Source organism: Narcine bancroftii, chromosome 3 (genome assembly GCF_036971445.1).
Source record: "Narcine bancroftii isolate sNarBan1 chromosome 3, sNarBan1.hap1, whole genome shotgun sequence".
Lineage (NCBI taxonomy): Eukaryota > Metazoa > Chordata > Chondrichthyes > Torpediniformes > Narcinidae > Narcine > Narcine bancroftii.
In genome coordinates this window covers 80,752,005-80,767,416 of record NC_091471.1, presented here as the reverse complement: position 1 = coordinate 80,767,416, position 15,412 = coordinate 80,752,005, and positions in this window count along the sequence as shown.

Here is a 15,412-nt window from a genome sequence, read left to right as displayed (position 1 = left end):
AAAATGTGTCATTTACATTTACACACTGGATCAAGTCATTTTGTCTTATCATTTTAGGGGGTGGAGGTCCGAGGCAAGCCCTCTCTGTTATGTTCCATGTACGGCTCCCAAAATTTTTCAAATAATGTGACTTTTTTAAATTATATGTTATTTTTTCCAATGGAATCCATTTATTCATTTCCATGTACCATTGCTGTATTTTCAAACTCTCTTCTGATTTCCAAGTTGACATTATACATTTTTTTGCTGCAGCTAAGGCTATCATAATAAATCTCTTGTGCTTCATCCAGTTTGAGGCCTAATTCTTTACTTCTTATATTACTTAGAAGGAAGATTTCTGGATTTTTTTGGTATGTTGTTTTTTGTGATTTTATTTAATACCTGATTTAGATCTTCCCAAAACTTTTTCACTTTCTCACATGCCCAAATTATATGTACTATTGTTCCCGTTTCCTTCTTACAGCAAAAACATCTATTTGATACTGTTGGATCCCATTTCTTTAACTTTTAGGGCATTTTGGTCATTCACTTCCATTTCTACAGCCATTTTTCATTCTTCCACATTTTCTAATCTTTTCCCTATTTCTGTCTATTCTACTCACTTTTTCTTCTGTACTTTTCATTTTTCTTTTCATTTCACTAAATTCTAAAGTCAACCATTCTTTTAATGCTCTCATTTGTTCTTGAAAAAATGTTTTATCTATATTCTGTCTATCTATTTTACCTTCTATTGTTCTGCGCAGATCTTGGTCGTCTTCTTCCTCTTCTTCTGTGTCTGTCTCTTGTGAGGGTCACTTAAACAAAACATTGTTCCAGTTCAGCTGTCTAATCCAATCATTTTGCAGAATCTGGATGATAAGTTAAATCATCTCCAGTCCCAGGAAAAGGAAGAATTGAAAGAGCTACTTTTAAAATTTAAAAATTTGTTTCCAGATGTGCCTGAAAGACTGTTGTTCCTTGTATCTGTCTCTCTTCTGACTTTCCTGATGAATTGCTTGTCTCACTTTGCTGGGTTTCTTCTAGCTTGGCTTCTTGCTGTTGGTCCTCTTCTTCTGGGCTACTCATCTGTTAGGCCCCTTCCTGCTTCTCTTCTTTCCTTTCACTCCCTTTCCTGTCGCTTTCTTGTTCCAGCTGAGAGCCCTAGTGTCGGGCATCCCTCAGCTGGTCACGTTGTGTTTGCCCGACACTAGGGCTGGGCGCCCCTCCTGTCAGTGTTCTCCTTTTCCTTAGTGAGCGCACTTTTGTTTGACTCAAAGCCATTTTTGCAGTCCAGCAGTCGGGGGGAGGGGGGGGTGGTCGTGACTCTGCGGGGTCGTCACCAACTTTGGAGAATGGGCTCTCTTTTCCACAATGGCTCCTTGTTTCTTCATGCAGGTAAGGCCTTCTCCTTTCTCTTCCAGTGTCTTTTCTTCTTCTTTTCCCAGTGTTTTTATTTTTTCCTTTTTGGGTGCCATTTTATTTCTTTTCTCTACAACTTTATCTTTTATTTGTTAAGTTTTGTATTTCTTGAACTTTGTATTTTCTTCACTTTATTTCTTCTTTTCTGGAGAGGGCTGGTATTCCCCTGCTGGCCACTACTCCATCACGTGATTCCTCCGGTTTGTGACAAGATTAAGGAATCTATGGATCATGAGCTGTCTCTTGTGAGGGTCACTTAAACAAAACACTGTTCCAGTTCAGCTGTCTAATCCAATCATTTTGCAGAATCTGGATGATAAGTTAAATCATCTCCAGTCCCAGGAAAAGGAAGAATTGAAAGAGCTACTTTTAAAATTTAAAAATTTGTTTCCAGATGTGCCTGAAAGACTGTTGGTGATTTGTCAGGATGTGGATGTAGGAGATGCTTGTCCCATAAAACAACACCCCTATCAAATAAACATTGAAAAGAATAAAATAATTAATCAGGAGGTGGAATACATGTTGGAAAATGATATTATTAGACCTTCAAACTCAAATTGTTCTCCTTCTGTTCTGGTACCTAAAAGAGATGAAACTGTTAAATTCTCTACTGTTTACTGAAAGGTTAATGCAGTAACCAAAAACATATGCTTATCCCATTCCCAGAATTGATGATTGTATTGATAAAATTGGGAAAGTTACATTTCTTACTAAGGTGGATCTGCTGAAGGGTTACTGGTGTGTGCCACTAACTGAAAGAAGAAGGGATATTTCTGCATTTGTGATGCCATCAGGCTTGTACGAATATAATGTGCTACCTTTTGGCATGAAAAATGCCCCAGCAATATTCCAAAGGATGATACAGATGCTTATTTTGATGATTTGGTGAGGAAAAATGACTCATGGGAAGAACATCTGATGGAATTGGAGAAATTGTAAGGTTATCTGAAGCAAATTAACTGTCAATTAAGCTAAAAGTGAATTTGGACATGCTACTGTAACATACTTAGGACATGTAGTTGGTCAGGGCAAAATTGTGCCTATTCAAGCAAAGATGCAGGTGATTTCTGAATTCTCTATTCCCAATGGCAAGAAAGCACTGAGAAGGTTTTTATGAATGACAGGATATTATAGAAAGCTTTGCAAGAGTTTTACAGAAATTGCTCTTCCTTTAACCAATCTTCTGAAGAAGGGGGAGAAATTTGTGTGGACAAAATCTTGTCAGAGAGCTTTAGAAAATTTAAGGGAGTTATTGTGCCATAGCCCTGTTTTAAAATCTCCTGATTTGGACAAACCATTTTCTTTAGCTGTGTGTGGATACGAGTGAAGAGACTGCAGGAACAGTGTTATTCCAAAAGAATTATTTTGATGGTATTGGTCATTCAGTGGGTTACTTTTCCAAGAAATTCAATGAACATCAAAAAAATATATATTCTAAGGTATAAAACTTTTAAAACTTTTAAAAATTAATTTATTTGCTGATGATGTATTGGTGTACTTAACAAACCCAGCTCAGTCACTTTTACATTTGAAGGAGTGTTTAATACAGTATGGATCTTTCTGGAATTAAGGTTAACTGGGAAAAAAGTGAAATATTACCGGTAAGTGAAGTTTATAAGAATATTATTAATTTGAAGTGGACTGACTGAATTAAATATCTGGGTATAATTTTGAATATTAATTATCAATCTTTATATAAATTAAATTATGCTCCGTTAATGAAGAAAATCAAAACTGATTTGATTAAATGGAAAGATTTACCTATTAATTTAGTGGGAAGGATAAATACAATTAAGATGAATATCTTTCCGCGTAAACGATATCTGTTTCAATCTATTCCATATTTACTTGATAATTTTTTTTGAGATTTAAATAAAATGGTTAGGGAGTTTTTATGGAGGGGTAAATTTTCGAGGGTAGCTTTGAATAAATTAACTTGGAAATATGAGTTAGGGGGATTACGTTTACCACATTTTCAAAATTATTATGAGGCAGCCCAACTTAAATTTATTAGCTCATTGATGGATTTGGTACAGCCTCCTAGCTGGGCTAAAATTGAGATGGCAAGTATTTCTGAATTTGAAATACATCAATTTTTGTTTAGGTGGAATATGAATTTGGTACAAAATAATGTTACAATATAATGTGCCTATACTGAAACATTTAATGAAGTTATGGATAAAGAAAAATAAAATGATAGGTTCTAGGGGTAAATTATTGGCTTTGACTCCATTGTATAATAATCAACTTATTTCCTTTTCAATACATGATCAAAGTTTATTGTATTGGAGATTTAAAGGTGTGAAAAATTTGGGAGATTGTTTTAAAGAGGGTAAGTTTTCATCTTTTAATCAGATGAGGGAAGATTTTGGTATTGATAAGAATTCTTTATTTCTTTATTATCAAATTCTATCTTTGGTAAAATGTATGTTTGGTAGAGAAATGATTTTTCCTAAAATGACTAAATTTGAGACTTTTCTTATGAAGATACCAGAGAGGGGGTATATTTCATTTATGTATCAAATATTACAGGATGGTATGGATAAAAAGGGTTGGGATAGATCTAAAATTAAATGGGAAGCAGATATTGGTTTTATTTTTTTTCTGAAGAGGATTGGTTAGATATCTGTTATGATAGTGTAACTAGACTGATAAATGCACGTTATGTAATGATTAATTACAACTTTTTACATCAATTATATTTGACACCTGAAAAATTTTAAAAATATGGTTTTAATGAATCAGATTTGTGTTTTAAATGTGGTGATACGGTTGGAACTTTTCTTCATGCTGTTTGGTCATGTATACATACAAAATTTTTGGAAGAAAATTCAATCGTTTTTAGAATATCTGTATAAGATTAAAATAGTTTTAGATTCAACAGTATTTTTATTGGGTAGTTTGCAATCTTTGAAAGGTTTGGGATTAGATAAGTTCCAGCTTGCTTTTGTATATTTAGCTTTATCCGTAGCAAAAAAATGTATTGCTAGTACGTGGAAAGATACAAATATGATTGATATTAATAGATGGCATAATGAGAAGAAATATTGTTTAATAATGGAAAAAATTACATATGCTTTGCATGATAATTATAATTTTTTATTAATAAGTGGCTATTATACTTGGAATATTTACATTTCAATTTATATTGATTAGATTTTAATATGTATATTTAAGTTTTTTAAAATATTCTTTATTTTTTCTTTTTTTATGGCTCTCCTTAGGAGAGTTGGCTGAAGGGGGGTGTTCTTTTTTCTTTTTTTCTATATATAGAAAAAAATGTTCATGTTCACGTTTAATTGCCGTATACGTCATATTATTTGTTTTTTGAATGAATAAATAAACTTTTTAAAAAATAAAAAATAAAAATATTCTAACATAGAGAAAGAACTATTGTCCCTTGTCCTGGCTTTGTAGCACTTCGATGTTTATATCTGTACAGCTCAGGGACCAATTATTGCATATACTGACCATAATGGCCGAGTGTTCTTAAGTAAGATGAAAAACAAAAATTGAAGATTATTAAACTGGAGTTAATTATGCAAGAATATAATTTAATGATACTTGCATTAAAGGCAAAGTTGATGTAATTGCTGATTGCCTTTCCAGATTGCAAAGTTTGCAATGCTTTTCAGCAAAAAGAAACTTAGTAATTATATACGCTCTAAAAGAATGTTACTTGTCTGTATTATATTATATAACAATAATGAAGGTATTATTTAATGTTATAGCTTATAGTTAAAAAATTTTGCTCTTACAGCTCAAATTTTTCTTTGTTCAGGGAGGTATTACAAGCTCCTAATTTAGTGAAATGGAATTATCACTGTAAAGGATAGCATTGACAGGAGGGACTGAATGGTCACAGTTTAAAATTTAACATTTCACACAAGCACAACTTAAGTCACAGCCTGGCAATAATTCAATACATTGGAAGAATGGAGGAAAGGTTTGTCACAGTCTGTTCCAGAATTTGCAAGCTGTCATGCATCAGTACTGTTACAGTAGTAAGGCTTTTTGCCTATACACTCTCTACTTAGTGGACAAGGTTGTCAATGCTTCAGTCCATTAAGTAGACAAACTTAGTAGGCTATTATCAGGCTAGCACACACTGATGCCTTCCTGATCGTTGAAGGGAACTTCAATCAGGGTAACTTGAAGAAGTCTCTTACAAATTAACATTAGCATGTCACCTGTGAGACCAGAGGAGCTAACACACTTGATCACTGCTACGCCACCATGAAGAACGCCTACCGAGCCATCCCATGACCACACTTCGGCAAGTCTAATCAACTGGCTGTATTTCTACTCCTGGCATACAAGCAGAGACTGAGGACTACAGCACCAATGATGAACGTGGTGGAAGTGTGAGCAAGGCAGAAGGAGGAGCACCTGCTTTGAATCAGTAGACTGGAACATATTCAAGGACAACTCCTTAGACCTGAATGAATATGCAACATGTCTTTTTTTTTTATTTTTAGTTTAATTTTTCCAATACTCATAGAAATTTATTACATAAATAGTATTTTAAATTACAGTCTACCCCCCCCCCCAACTACTAACATAAAAAAAAAGAAGGGGTGTTTGAGCATGCCTTCATTAATTAGTCCATATCTTGATATTCAGGAATTCAATACTATTAACCTAACTATATTATTTAAACCTTTTCGGAGAAGTTAATTATGTTACATCTGGGAATTGGCTCAAGAGAATTTGAAGGTAGCTAAAGGAAAAATGGACACTTGTTGTCCTGCCACAGAAGTGACTAGTGGTGTAGGATTAAAATAAGGTTTCCATATTTTAACAAGCATGTTATATTTCTTCCTAAGATGTTATCTTTCCATATTCCCATGAGTAATAAGTAAGGGGGAGTCAGATTTTCTTGTAACAGCTGTACATCTCCTGGCTACCACTAGTGTAATCCTCACGAACTGTATTTGATGTTTTGATAGTTCTGATTCCAATGGAAAATCAACTTCTATAATTTTTGTCAAAATTTCTGCCAAGTCATACCAAAAGAATTTTATTTTCAACATATAAAAGTTCCAATCTCTATACCACACCTAAAACACAAGTCCGGAATTTCAGATTTTAAACCATGTGATTTTTGTGGAGTAAGGTATAATTGGTGCATAAAACTGTGTTGCACCAACCTTTGTTTCATCTACTTCATCAAGACCTGCATGGACAAGTGTGTGCCCATGTGCACATACCAGGAGTTCCCCAACAGAAGCTTTGGATGAATCAGAAGATTCACAACCTGCTGAGGGTGAGATCAAGGGCGTTTAAGGCCAGATCCAGATCTCTACAAAAAGTCTAGGTACAACCTGTGGAAGGCTATCTTGGCAACAAAGAAGCAGTTCTGGAGAAAGCTGCTCGCCAGCCATGATAGGGAGCGCAGCTCATTTAATCCTACAAAGCGATGGCGAACACCATAAAAGGCTGATGCTTCTCTACCGGATAAGATGAACACCTTCTATGTCCACTTTGAGAAGAAGAGTGCTTACAAGAATCCCTGCAAAGGTGGAAGACCCTGTGATATCTGTCACTGAGGCTGACATCGGAACACCATTTAAGTGGGAGAAACCTCGCAAGGCATCAGGCCCTGAAGACGTACCTGGAAACCAACTAGCTGGAGTGTTCACGAACATTTCAAACTGTCACTGCTGCAGTCAGAGGTTCCCATCTGCTTGAAAATGGCATCAATCATCCTGCTGCTTCAATGACTATCGTCCAGTAGCACTCACATCTACTGTGATGAAATGCTTTGAGAGGTTGGTCATGGCTAGAATTAATATGTACTTAAGTAACCTTCCTACCTACACAATTTCTCCACAGCGGATGCAATATCGCTAGCTCTCCACTCAGCTCGAGAACACCTAGACAGCAACAACTCATACATATTGCTACTCTTAATAGACTACAGCTCAACCTTCAACACTATTATTGCCTCAGTGCTGGTCACCCCTACCTCACCCCCCCCCCCACCCCCATCAACTGAATCCTTGACTTTATCATCGGAAGACCACTGTCAGTACAAATTAGAAACAACATCTCCTCCTCACTGACAATCATTATAGGTGCACCTCAAGGATACGTGCTTAGCCCACTGCTCCATTCACTCTACGGTTCACCTATGACTGTGGTTAGGCACAGTTCAAATATTATCCACAAATTTGCAGATAACACAATGGTTGTCAGTAGAATCACAAATGGCAATATGGAAGTGTACGGGGGGTGAGATAGATCAGCTAGTTGAATGGTGCCACAACAACCTTGCACTCAACATTAGCAAAACCCGATATGATTGTGGACTTCAGGAGGAAATCTGGAGAAAACAAACCAGTCCTCATCAAGGGGTCAGCAATGGAGAGGGTCAAGAGCTTCAAATTCCTGGGTGTCAGCATCTCTGAGGTCTATCCTGGAGTTTTCATGCCAATGCAATCATGAAGAAGGCTCATCAATGGCTCTACTTTTCACCAGTGATGGGGACCTCCCAGTGGCAATTCATTTCAGTTCTGCGTCTCACTCCCATACTCGTATGTCTATTCATAGCCTCAAAAAACACCCGTAAATTGGAGGAACAGCACCTGATTTTTTTTGTCTGGGTACTGTCTAGCCAGATGGTATTAACATTGACTTTTCCGGTTTCTACTAACCTGCTCTCCCTCCCCCCCCTCCTTTTCCTTCTCCATCTTCTTTCCTCAGCTCTCCACCCCCTTCCCTCACTATTCACTCAGCCATCTCTCCTCCCCTTGCTTGCTGCTGTGCCCTCCCTCCCTTCTCCACCTATTACCTCCTGCCTTTGCCACCATGCTCCTCCCCTTAGCTTTTTATTCAGATGCCTGCCAACATTTTTCCATACCTTGATGAAGGGCTCAAGCCCAAATGTCAGTTAAATATTTTTTTCTTTGCTATATAAAGGACACCTTTTGATCTTCAGAGTTTCTCCAGCATTGCGTTTTTATTCAACACCTGTGTATATCTATGAATCACAGACCAAGCAGTCATTGCAATGTAAAGGATATGCATCAAAGCATTAAACATGACCATTTTAATATACTAACCATTGCTATGTCGCAAATATTATGGTGCCCTGAAATGAGGGGATTATTTATAAAAAGTTCTGTAATTTCTACATGGTCAAACCAAAATGTATACCAATAACCTTGAATAAAATCTGGAATGTGCATTTAAAAAAAAGGCTCTACTTTTAAGGACATTGAGTATGTCACCGAAGACTCTCAGAAACCTCTACAGGTGTGCCGTGGAGAGCATTCTGGCTGGCTGTGTTGCTGTCTGCTATGGAATTTCCTACGCTCAGGCTAAAGAAAAAGCTGTAGGGAGTTGTCAACTTGGCCTGTGACATCATGGACACCAGGCTTCACTCCATCGAGGCCATCTACAAGAGGCGGTGGTTTAAAGAAGCAGCCTCTATGCTCAAGGACTCCCACTACCTAGGCCACGCCCTCTTCACTCTGCTACTATCAGGGAAAAGGCACAAGAGCCTGAACACCAGCGCTCAGTGGCACAAGGACAGCAGTCAACTTCTCTGGAAGCTCCCCAGCACCATTAAGGCTGCCATCAGATTGCTGAATGATCAATGAACCAAAGACACTGCCTTACTTGGACTTTTTTTCCTTGCACTATTCTCATTTATTTTTAATGGTGGTTTATACATTATGATGCAGCCGCAAAACAACAAATTTTCTGTCATGTTCATGATAATAAATGCTGATTCTGATCCCTTTGAGATTGCGGGACATTGCAACCTTCACAATGAAAGGAGAAATAAAGTTGGGCATAATCTGATTTAACTGTATGGAAGTATATCTGGAAAAACTTCACACAATGAATAGAAAATTGTGCTGAACCGAAAATGGTCCAAGAAATAGGTGTCTGAAAGTGTCAACTTGAGCTTCTGGTCATTTCAGTTCAGCTCTCTATCATCTTTATCCTCATCTTTGACATCCTACAAAGTGTAAACAAAGAACACGACTGCAGTCAATAACTCTGCCACTCTCTCACGCATCTCCTCTAGTCCCACCTCCTGTAGCTCTTCCTCCCCATTGCCAGCTACTTTTGTCCCTTTACTGATTTAATCTTCTGCTTCCCACCCCATGATCTTTTGGCGTTTTTCAGTACTGGAGCAGAAAATCTTACATTTTCTAATCAGTTTCAACTTTCTAATTTAAGGAAGATGCAAAAAAAACATTGTTTTAATTATCATAATCAACCCACAGGCAGCCAAACCAAACAGTGTTTGTGTAATGATATTTCCTGTTGAGTATTTGAACTTCCTTTTATAATTGCAGCCATTTCAACACTGTTCTGTTCCCATCAACTGGAGAATGTGGAGACTGCAAGCTATGTTTTAGCAATGTTGTCCAATATCCAAATACTAATTTCATCTTATTTTTCAGTCAGTGTATAAAGAGATTGACATTGAAATTTTTATTTGGTTTTATTTATCTGATTGATGGATTAGTTTTTTTCTGTCATTTTTCTTTCTTGGGGTGATGCTTTTGAAAATAAAAAATCAGATACCCAAGCCTACTTTACTGTTTGATGAGTTTATGGCTGATTCAACTTTTTTCATCAACTCCTTGATCTTGTCTGCTCTCCGATACTCTTAAAGGCACTTTTACACAGCCACCCAGGCAGTGTAAAAATGTCCTGTGTCGGACTCTGGCTTTACCCTACCCTCAATTTAGTCTATGTGTCGTCTGAGTCTAGCGTGCTCGTTGAATGAAGTGATAGGAGAAGGTATTCGGTTCAACAATCAGTTTATTACACAGCACAAGAATAAAGCTTAACAGAACTCTGGTTCAGTCGTTAGTTCATAGGTCACCTGGACAGTGATCTATTCCCCAAGACTGACCTCTACTGTCCAGTCTCTACAGTTTATATAGCTCAACCTTATCATACAGAACAAAAGTTGGCTTCCTTTGCTAGATCTCATTATCATACAGAACAAAAGTTGGCTTTCTTTGCTAGATTTTGCATAAGATTTATCACAAGTAATTTCCTGCTCTGCAGATATCTGGGGTGTAGAGCTCCCATCTTAATCCTCAAGGCCAGAATATCCTGTTGTTTTGATCAGAAATGAATTAATACCCCAGATATTTCTAATTATTTCTTTGTTCTCATTTGGCCATGTTCTTCTGTTCTACTCAACACCTCCTTCTGCCTTCTTACTGAGTTATTCCATTCTCTTTGTTTCTGACAGTCTCTGTCAGGATTCTCTTTGTTCTTGTCTGGCCATCGTCTCCTGTGCTAATCAACACCTCCTTTTGCCTTAACCTACCTACTAAATTGTTTCATACATATCCTCTCTTTTGTATTTCGGGAGCAGGCAATTCTAAACCTACTGTAATCAGCCAACTTTGCTACATACTGTGGCTGCCCCTTACTTACATTACTCTTTCCCTTCACCATGAGATAAATATTAAATTGTTACATAGATTCATGTATACAAAATGAATAGTACATAAACATATATTCTACATATTTTCTATGATTAATTAACCCCTATATTCCAACACCTGACGGAATTTATTTGCTAAATTCCATTCCGTAATTTTTCCTCCAGGACCCCTATATGTTTTTTACGGAGCGGCTGCAGTCTAAATTGACCGCAGGCACTCCTTAAGAAACTGGGCAAATGAATACAACATTCACCCTCCAACAAACTCCGCAACGCAGGAAGGCAGCATAAAAGTGCTTAGGAAAGTTGCTGTGTAAATGACTACTCCAGATGTAAGTATGCAAATTTCTTAACAGAATTTTTCTTTATTTCTGTGTAAAAATCATATTAGTTTCATTATAGCTCACTAATCCATCTATCTGGGCATTAAATGTATTTTCTCCCTCAACTTTCACAAGTCTGAAAGGTGCAGAATTCTGAAAAATACATCGTCATGAAAGGAAGGTGCACTTAATCTCAATCATAAATGGTGAATGCCGGCACTGTGTCTTAGATTGAAGCTGCTGCTTAATGTCCAGGTTAAATTCTGACCTATATGGAATTTTTACATTCTCTTTGTGACATTCCAAAAATTGGGAGGTACATTGAGGGATCCTAAAGTGTCATGCACTGCAGAAGTTCCACAGTACAGATTGCAGCCATTGCTCCATTCTCAGTGTCACAGAAATTAACTCAAATATAGAGAACAAGGTGCACTTCAAGAATTTATTTACATGATTTCATGGAGAGCTCCACCTCAAAACTCTAAATTTCAGCGGTTCCAAATTCAAGACGAGCTGGCCTGATGTTTTTTTTTAAATATACTTGATTCACAGTAAATTATTTACAAAAAAGAAAACCGTTCAGTCTTTTCCCACCCATACTGTCAATCATACTATACATTCCCATCATTGTTACATTTGTTCTCTAAATATACAATTAGCATCCCCATGGCACCTTGTTGCTTCTCCCCCCCCCCCACCCCTCACCCCATGTTTGAGGGAATTCCTCTCGGTCTCAGCCCCTCAATGCCCAGTATTGGAAGGACTCCAAACTGTGATCTTTCCCAACAGCGCCTTTGCATTAGCTGCACCAAGCCTCTGTGTGTCCCTTAGCACATATTCCTGGAGCCTGTGTCTGATGAATCTTTAATCTGGCTTGATTGTTTTCAGATTCCTTGTTATGTGTCTGATAGTGTCTGGTTGTGATAGTACAGATCTATCACCTATGTATATAGTGTATATAGTTACAGTATCTAGACTGTGCTTACAGCGATTGGCTGAGAGCTAAGCCACGCCTACTGTCTGGGCCTTAAAGGGTTGTGTCCCTAGCCAGGTCGGATCATTCTGGACTGGTCGGCCACCTGTGAAGAGCTCCTGTCTTTTGCTCGTCGAAAGAATCAAAGACTTGTTGATCCAAACCAAGGCTTTTATTAGCAAAAGACAGGAGCTCTTCACAGGTGGCCGACCAGTCCAGAATGATCCGACCTGGCTAGGGACACAATCCTTTAAGGCCCAGACAGTAGCGTGGCTTAGCTCTCAGCCAATCGCTGTAAGCACAGTCAAGATACTATAACTATATACACTATATACATTGGTGATAGATCTGTACTCTCACACTGGTCTGAATCTTTCAATGACTCAATCAGTCTTTTTACCATATTTAAGTGTTTTAATAAGATTAGCTTAATCTGTCTTATCAGTTCCCAGGATCAATCAGCCATTTAACACTAGGCCATTTCAGAGTGCCAAAAAATTGAGATGTAAAGGCGGAGAAACTCTGCCCAAATGCATAATCACCTACCTCTCTGAATGTGGTCTCCAAGCCACATATTCTAACCCCTTTCTGAGAGGGATAATCTCCGCAGTGCAGACCTCCCCCAATCAATCTGAATGTATAGCCATGCTAAGCAGCTATTTAGGGGCGGGCTGATGATGCCATCAGCCCTCATCCCATCTCCCCACTTACCCTCTCCCTCCAAGTCAGGGGCAGCGGGGAGCCCTCGAGGTAGCGGGGGCTGTCAGCAGGTACCGTTGGGGCAGCGAGAGCTGGCAGCAGGAGTTGGCGGAGCAGCAGGGACCGGCGGGGCAGCGGGGGCAGTCGGGGCGGCCAGTACGGGCTGGGAGAGTCACACCGGTCTGCTTTGGCCTTCGGGCCACTCTTTGCAGCTCAAAATGCGGCAGAGCAATGGCCGTCTTCCCAACCCATAATCCACCGTGCAGCTGGAACTGTTCTGGGAACCATAGAGTGGTTTCAGCTGTGTGGGGGATTATGGGTAGGGAAGACGGCCATTGCTCTGCTGCATATTAATGATGGGTGGCATTACGGCACCAGTCACCCCACCTCCGTTGGATCTGGAGGGCGCTATGAGGCACCTCTGGATATGAATGGGACACTGGAGGAGCCTTTTAGAGCTGCTGTCTGAAAGGTAAGTTCCAATTTTTCTATCTGCTCCATAGCTAGTCTCAAGGCAGAGGCCCAACATGAAATGGCCTATAGTTTAACTGGTTTTTGGATTTACTGTAGGCACAGCCTCCCTAATGGCTTCATGTCTTGTTTATTGGGAGCTCCTGGCACCTTGCTTATTCTGAAGGCAGCTCTCATCTCACATCAGTAGTTTTAAATTCAGCTTGCTTGTAAAAGTAAAGTGTCCCCTCCTGCACTAGGAACCCTTTTTACCATACAGTAAAAAATAAATTGAGATGATAAAATCATTCAATTAATTGATACTCACTTTTGGGCCTGCGACCTTTGTAAAGGTTTTCACTAATATAAAAGCTAATATGTTTTCTCAAGCTTAACTGGCAATAAACAACTATTAGATATCCATATGCTTAATGGGGTAACTTAACATTGGATTCTTTGGTTCTTTCCTGTCCCAGAATGAGCTTGACAAACTGCACCACAACTCACAATCACCAAGTTCTCAAATTTCTCTGTTGGCAATCCCCGACTTTTTCTTCTTAAAAAGGGAATGATGGGAATTTCTCAATAACTCTGCTTAAACAGGAAATACAACATAGACCCAGCAGGTCAAACAAAGATAAAGATACAAATCCAACGTTTCGGGCTTGAGCCATTCATCAAGGCACGGACAAAATGTAGGCAGGGGTCTGAAAAAAATGGTGGAGGGGAGGAGCCAATCCAAGACCACCAGTAAATTGGAAGAGCAACACCCAATTTTCCTTCTGGGCACTCTCTAACCAGATGACATTAACAGCGACTTCTCTGGTTTCTGATGGCCTACTCCCTGTTTTCCCTCCCTTCCCATTCCCTCTGTCTTCTTTCCTACATCTCTCAACACTCCTCCCTCTCCATTCACAGAGCCCTCCCCCTGTTTGCTGGTGTGCCCTCCCTCCCTTATTCACCTATTATCTCCTGTCTGTGGAACTGTGCTCCTGCCCCTCCCCCAACACCACCATGCCGACATTTTGTCATACCTCAAGCCTGAAACATTGGCTTTGTGATTTTATCTCGGTTTGACAAGCTGAGTTTCAATGAAATCTTATTTCAATCTGCGGCCGGAGGTTCCCACCTGCTTCATCCTCCCAGTGTCCAAGAAGGATGAGCTGTCTCAATATATTTATCACCCAGTAGTCCTCACATCTACTGTGATGAAATGCTTTGAGAGGTTTGTCGTAGCCAGAATTAACTCACACCTAAGTGAAGATTTGGACTTACTGCAATTTGCCACAGCTCTCCAGCAGATGCAATGTCACTAGCTCTCCACTCAGCTCTGGATCAGATACTCTACAACAGTGTACTTATTGCTGTAGTGCAGTGGTTCTCAACCTTTTTCTTTCCACTCACATACCACTTTAAGTATTCCCTATGCCATGGGTGCTCTATAATTAGTGAAGGATTGTTTCACTATGTGGGTGGAAAGAAAAATTTTGAAAACCACTGTTTTAATCGTTATGTGCCTGTGCAATTTTTTCTCAAGCAAATTATTTAAGTAACAATTGGGTCTAGAGCAGTGATTCAACCTTCCCTTCCCACCCACATCCCACCTTAAGCAATCCCTTACTAATCACAGAGCACTGATAGCATAGGGATTACTTAAAGTGGTATGTGAATGGCAACATTCACTCCTGTTCGGCTCCGAATCATGGGTCCTCTACCGGCATCACCTACGGCTCCTAGAACGCTTCCACCAGCGTTGTCTCCGCTCCATCCTCAACATCCATTGGAGCGCTTTCATCCCTAACGTCGAAGTACTCGAGATGGCAGAGGTCGACAGCATCGAGTCCACGCTGCTGAAGATCCAGCTGCGCTGGGTGGGTCACGTCTCCAGAATGGAGGACCATCGCCTTCCCAAGATCGTGTTATATGGCGAGCTCTCCACTGGCCACTGTGACAGAGGTGCACCAAAGAAAAGGTACAAGGACTGCTTAAAGAAATCTCTTGGTGCCTGCCACATTGACCACCGCCAGTGGGCTGATATCGCCTCCAACCGTGCATCTTGGCGCCTCATAGTTTGGCAGGCAGCAACCTCCTTTGAAGAAGACCGCAGAGCCCACCTCACTGACAAAAGGCAAAGGAGGAAAAACC